The sequence below is a fragment of the Phascolarctos cinereus genome, unplaced genomic scaffold (assembly GCF_003287225.1).
Source record: "Phascolarctos cinereus isolate Bilbo 61053 unplaced genomic scaffold, phaCin_HiC Scaffold_9;HRSCAF=440, whole genome shotgun sequence".
NCBI classification, from domain to species: Eukaryota; Metazoa; Chordata; class Mammalia; order Diprotodontia; family Phascolarctidae; genus Phascolarctos; species Phascolarctos cinereus.
The window spans coordinates 1589016-1595181 of record NW_027556402.1 but is presented as its reverse complement, the minus strand read 5'-3'; the positions used below and the strand labels follow the sequence as shown (position 1 = coordinate 1595181).

Below are 6166 nucleotides of genomic sequence, written 5' to 3'. Positions count from 1 at the left end.
GTATTGGTATAGGGAAATCGAGGAAGAGAAAGCTCCTTGTATTAATGCACATTGGCTCCTTCTCTTAAAGTCTTACAGTGTTGTAGCTGTTCAGCTGTTTCAGTCATGTCCAAATCCTCCTCCTCCTCCTCCTCTTCTTCTTTGTTCTCTTTTGATATATATCTATTAGTTCATTGAGACTATAGCAATTTGTCTAAATGAATGTTTTTTTATCTTCACCTCCAGCTAACATTTATAATAATAGATTTTTTATTTCCACAGAGGCAAAAATTCACTTGCTCAAGGCATTTGAAGGACTCCAAAATGCACATTAAATGTATAATTTAAAAAAGATTCAATAGTATGCCCAAACTTCCTTATTACAATGATATTTATCAGAACATGTTGTCTACCCAATATATTTCACATAGAACTAGACCTCAGCTATCCAAAGCTTTACCATGTGAAGCCTTCCTGAAGACACAGCTTGACTCAGCGATGTTGTCCTGAAGTTCTAGGCTTTTTGTTTTTATTTCCCCTAAGGCAACATGCTAACAATGAGGACATTTTGTTGATATCTTGACTTCTCATTCTTTATAAGCAATAGAACCATAGGCTTAATAGTCAGGACACTAGAGGGGCTGTATTTGGCAGACACTGGAAGGCCTTGGGATAGAGGAGTCTAGCTTCTCATAGATTATATTTTACACCACAGTATGGACGGGAGAACCATAGTGATGTCCTACAAACCTGGGACAGTTCCCTTTGCAGTATCTAGGATTGTATCAATGTGGTGCCACAGTCCAGTTGTCCTACTTTAGCTGGCTAAAACTCAGTTTACCATCTGGAGCTCACACTCATTCTCAGGAAACAGAAAGCACTTGAAATATTCACTCGGGTTGTAAGAAACTGGCATAATGGGATTCTTTACTTTGGGGTCTCTGATTTCTTCATATCTTCAGTGATGGGAAGATTTACTACCCTGAGTTAGCTCTTCTTCCATAGTATAAAATAAATTTCTCTGGTCAGGTAACAGCTGGTGCCTCCTTTTGTATCTAAAGAAATTCCATCTGTGGTAGGCCTGAATACTTGTGTCATTCAGATATACTCATAGTGATGGGGGCCACTAATGTGGCCATGTCAAGTAACTCATCCTGCACTGGATTCTGTTGATTTTTGAGATAAGTAAAATTCATAGCTATATGGATATTTCTCTTGTTGAAGGCAAGTAGAGGCTGCAGCAAAGTGGTCACATCTATTTCAATCTACTTGTGTTTCTAAATTCATACTGTAAATGAAAAGCGAAGGCATATGGAGATCTGAAACAAAATGGGCCAGAACATCCAGGCTCCTTTACAACTAGATGGTCCATGCACTTATTGGTGGGAGAAAAAGGAACTGAGTTGTTCCAAGTCTAGGAAAAACAGACTTGAGTAAGTGTTCCAGGGCACTAGCATGGTCCAGGTTAAGCAGCAGATGCATTGATTGAAGAACTCTCGGGACTTGGCCCAAGAGGGTTGTTAGTGTTGGGCAAATGGAGTGAAGAGATGGCCAGTATTGTAGAGGTGAGTTCTGTCAGGCTTGGGAATTTCTTCCTTGGGGGCATATGCTTTATGAAGCCTCTTCATGTAACACAGGGCTCTTGAGTCAGGTTGTAGCCTCAGTGGCCCCTGAAGAGGGTGGTTAGCTAAAACCTGAGGAGGTGTAGAGCTATTTTCTCCATCCAGAGGCTGATTCCAGGGCTTAGCCTCAAGGGAGGCTTCCCCACTTGTTAAATTTCCAACTTCATCCTCAATGGTTTGAGACCCAAGGCTAAGGGAGGAAAACATCTAGGCAGAGCAACAGAAGTAGAGGATGAATCTGCTGGTTGTTTCCACAGGTTGGGGAGAGTTAACAAGGCTCATATCTTCCCGTGCTTGGACTACTTTGCCACTTCTTCAGGTCATTGTACAGATGAGGAAATTGAGGCATACAGGGTTAAGTGACTTGCCCAGGGTCACGCAGCTAGTAAGTGTCTGAGATTAGATTTGACCTCAGGAAGATGAGTCTTCCTGACTCCAGGACCAGCACTGTATCCACTGCACCACCTAGCTGCCCAGCTTTAGAGTAGTGCAGTGGATAGAGCTTTGGGCTTGGAATCAGGAAGACCTGAGTTCAAATGCAGCCTCATACACTTATTTTGTGACCCAGGGCAGGTAACTTAACCTCCATTTGCCTCAGTTTTCTCATCTGTAAAATGGGGATATTAGAACCTACTTCCCAGGGTTGTTGTGAGGATCAAGTGAGATAATAATTGCTAGGTGCTTAGCACAGTGCCAGGCCCATGGTAGGTGATATATAAAAGTTATTATTGCTGTTATGATCATCACCACCATCATCATCACCACCATCATCCTCACCATCATTAATGCCTAGAACATTGAGAACATTTGTTAACCAACCTTCATGTAGTCACCAGGGTCACCCAGTCAGTATGTATCAGAGGCAGGACTTAAGCTTAGGTATTCCTAGCTCTAAGGCATCCACTGAGCCATACTGCCTCTCATCATATAGCTAAGCCTACATTTATATTCACATCTGTGTATCACCTATCTATAGCTATCTTTATGCGTATATACATGTACTCAGAGGTATAGATGCTCATACATGTATAAATATCTATGTAGCCTGAGTATGACAATAAATTCCAACTCTCCTTTGGCTGTATCTCTCTCCCCCACTTCTGTTTCTCTGTCTGTCTCTCTGTCTGTCTGTCTGTCTGTCTGTCTCTCTCTCTCTCTGTTTCTCTGTCTCTCTGTCTCTGTCTCTCTTTGTCCCTTTCTCTGTCTCTGTTTCTCTCTGTCTTTCTGTCTCTGTCTCTGTCTCTCTCTGAGTTGGGGCTGACTCCATAACCCTTCCTCCCCCTCTACTTCTGGAAGTTGGAGTATTTCCCTGAAGGAGAGCCAAATGGCCACCATTCTAATTCTCAGGGTCCTAAGGGTGACCCTTGTGAATAACAATACCCACTGATATTATAGTTCAGGAGCCTCACCAGTGTATTTCCCGCTAACAAATATGCTATTAATATTCACTTAATTTTAACCAAAACATTTCAAGAAATGGCAAAACAAAACCATAATATTTATATAGCATTCCACCCATAAACCTCAGTTATACCCTGCCACTGATGTACATGGTGCCTGTGGGGAGAGGAAGTGCACAGCTGAAGTCCTGAGGGAGAGAAGAACATGTGGGAGGACAGTGTAAAGTTGGTGCACATATGGCTGAGGCAATTTACAACTCTAAACCAATAGAATTTGGTATCCTCCTGTCTCTAGAAATTCCTTTATGAGGCTAGGTTCTGTGTTGATTGTCTACTTTCACTGCGAAACTGAACTGGTTCATAGTGAGGTATTGTCTAGCACTTCCGTGTTAGCAGGACATCTCATGGTCTGGTCAGCCCCACGGGTTTTTGCTCTGATGCTCTGCTTCCAAATGGTTCCTCTGTTCAGCTGGCTTTACTGCTTTTTTTTAAAAATGTAATTACAGCCACTGAATATCACATCTAGCTTCAGACTTAGCTGATGCCTTCAGCTGGAGTATTGTTCGGTTCTTTCAGAAATGGCAATAATCTTTGCCCTAAAACTGGAAAAACCCTCCACAACTAGACTTCTTTGTATGATCACAAAATATACTTCAGGCCCTCATCATCCCTCACCTGGACTGTTTCAATAGCCTCCTATTTGGTCTGCCTGCTCCAAGTCTTCCCTTCTCTCCAAACAATCCTCTATACAACTTCTAAAATATAAGTCTGGCCACATCATTCCTTACTCAATAGCGTCCATGGAATTCTCATTACCTCTCAGATCAAGTGCAGATTTCTTTGCTTGGCATTTGAAATCCTTTATAACATGGTTTCCACCTATGTTCTAGCCTTAGAGGATAATTGTACATCGCTTTTCTTTGTGCACCCTTTGATCCAGCCAAAGTGGTTTTGCCATCCATTCCTCCTTCCCAACATTCAATTTCCCAACTCTGTGCCAATGTAGAGGATGCTTCCCTCCCCCATTCCTGGAACAATCTCTCTCCTCATGACTTCTTTTTAGAATTCCTCATTTATTTCATCTTTTCCTTCAACCCTTACCTGCCTATCTCCTATGCAAATCTTCCCCATGTCCTTTTGTAATTCCTCCACAGGGACTGGGCCCATTTGATTTTCTGGGACTTCCTCTAGATGTCTGGACGTTTTTATGGATACTGATGGAGCACCTGGGGTCACTTTCACCATGAAATTGGCCCATCTTTTTATTTTTTAAATCTTCGATCATATATTTCATCCATGATGTGGACAAACTTTGTATTTCCTCCAAGACCTCATTGAATGCTCTCCTCAACATAGGCACTTCCTCAATGCTTGTCAGATTGAACTGAATTCAAATCATTCCTTACTGTCCTTCATTGCTACTATACAGAATTCATGTATTGTGCAAAAATGAAAGAAAGAAGAAGTGACAGAAAAATGAATTAAATTTAAAATAAAGTCAGGGCACTATAAGGAATTAATAAGTGAAGGCTTTAATTGGTTTTAAACTCAGCTGAGATAGTTCCCATAAATTCAAAGTTATTATTAATAAAAGAAAACTCAGCAAACTCTGAGAACATAGCCAATTTGATTTCTGACTTTTAACTTTATATCTTTCATAATGTGGAGCTATGAACTCAATTGCCTCTTTTCCACAAGCCCATTTGGAGGCAGTGATGTGCAGTAGAAAAGGTCTAGTCTTGGAGTCTGGGAGACCTGGGTTTGAAACCTGCCTTTGGCATTTACTAGTTGGATGACCCTGAACAAGTCACTTTACCTCTGGAAGAAAGGTAGGGGTGAAGGACTAGGTGACATCTAAGGTCTCCTCCAGGGCAGCTACATTAGCACTGCAATGGACAGAGTGCTGGGCATGGAGTCAGAAAGACTTCACTTCTTGAGTGCAAATCTGGCCTCAGACACTTGCTAGCTGTGTGACCCTGGGCAAGTCAGTTAGCTGTTTGTCTCAGTTTCATCATGTGTAAAATGAGCTGGAGAAGGAAATCAAATGCTCTAGTATCTTTGCCAAGAAAACCCCAAATGTGGTCATGGAGAATCAGACACTACTGAAAAACAACTGAACAAAAGTTTCTTCTAGCCTTCCATCCTATGACCCTGAGTGCTATAAGTATTGATCCAGAGGGAAGACAGAAAAAAATGCCCTTTCACCTACAGTATATATCTATATCTATCTATATCTATCTATATATCTATATATCTATATATCTATATATCTATATATCTATATCTATATCTATATCTATATCTATATCTATATCTATATCTATATCTATATCTATATCTATATCTATATCTATATCTATATCTATATCTATATCTATATCTATATCTATATCTATATCTATATATCTGCCTCCATTCATGGCAGCCTTGGAGTTATCAGAACAACTGAGTCTCTTTCTTTTTTTCTCAGAAATGCCTCATTAGACAGTTCCATCAATCATGATCTCCCCCAGGAGACATGAGCAGCCAGTATTTGGTTCATTTTAAAAAATTCATATAATTCATACTGACATTGGTTTACATAAATATAACAATTCCCTCACTTTTAGCAGAAGAAGGATTTGCAGTGTGGGACCCCACCCTCTCTTCATGTTGGTTACATTATTCTCATTACCTGGTGAAAATATTTCCTTAACCTCTTTATTGTATCTTTGGTCACACATTCAACTAACATTTATGAAACAACTCCTGTATGCAGAACCCTATGCTCTGTGAGGGACTGAGGATTTTGTCAGTGTGGGAGAACTTGTATTGTAAAAATTGCCTTTCCTAAACAGTAACCCTAAGAAGAAATGAAGGATGGGAGAGAAGTAGGAAGAGAGGGATGGATGAAGGAAAGCAGAAAGGAAGGTAGGAAAGAAGGCAGGCAGGAAGAGAGAAAAGAAGGATGGAGGAAAGGAAGGAAGGAAGAAGGAAATGGAGGAAGGAGAAAAAAAGGAAAGAAGAAAAGAAGGGAGGAAAGGAAGGAAGGAGGAAAGGAAGGAATGAAGGGGAGGGCAAGAGGCAGATAAAGAAGGAAAGGTGGAAGGAAGGAGAGAAAGAAGAAAGGAAAGAAAAATTCTCATCTCTTAGGGAAGCTAAAATGAGAAGGGGTTAGGGAAGTAT

General features: G+C 40.7%; 1 pseudogene; it reads right to left on the bottom strand.

Moving 5' to 3' along the window:
- Positions 1 to 530: 530 nt before the first annotated feature.
- On the bottom strand, positions 531 to 1808 carry LOC110201255 (growth/differentiation factor 9 pseudogene; annotated as a pseudogene).
- Between the last annotated feature and the right edge of the window lie 4358 nt (positions 1809 to 6166).